This window comes from Petromyzon marinus, unplaced genomic scaffold, assembly GCF_048934315.1.
Source record: "Petromyzon marinus isolate PM22_M1 ecotype Great Lakes invasive population unplaced genomic scaffold, UKy_Petmar_22M1.pri1.0 PM_G_Scaffold_137, whole genome shotgun sequence".
Lineage (NCBI taxonomy): Eukaryota > Metazoa > Chordata > Hyperoartia > Petromyzontiformes > Petromyzontidae > Petromyzon > Petromyzon marinus.
The window spans coordinates 189320-190000 of NW_027422692.1; positions in this window are offsets into that span (position 1 = coordinate 189320).

The window sequence follows — 681 nt, forward strand, 5'->3', positions numbered from 1 at the left end:
GCTCTTCCAGCTGAACGTGCCCTACTCCACCTGCAGGTGGATCACAGACTTCCTCTCTGACAGGAAGCAGTGCGTTAAGCCGGGAACAGAAGTCTCTGACTCCAGGTCCATCAGCACGGGAACTCCTCAGGGCTGCGTCCTTTGCCCACTGCTCTTCTCCCTGTATACCAACAGCTGCGCCTCCAATCATCTGTCCGTCAAACTCTTGAAGTTTGTCGGACGACACCACCCTCATTGGGCTGATCTCTGGTGGGGATGAGTCTGACTATAGGTGGGAAGCTGACAACCTGGTGACCTGGTGTAGCCAGAACAACTTAGAGCTAAATGCTCTAAGGACAGTTGAGATGGTTGTGGACTTCAGGAAGAATACAGCCCCACTCACCGCCATCACCCTGTTAGACTCCGCAGTCAAAATTGTGGAGTCCTTCCGCTTCCTGGGCACTATTCTCTGCCGGGACCTCAAGTGGGAACTGAACATCAGCTCCCTCGCCAAGAGAGCTCAACAGAGGATGTACTTTCGACGGCAGCTGAAGAAATGCAACCTGCCAAAGACAATGATGGTGCAATTCTATACAGCGATCATTGAATCCATCCTCACCTCCTCCATAACCGTCTGGTACGCTGCTGCCACTGCCAAGGACAAGAGCAGACTGCAGCGTATCATGCACACTGCTGAGAAGG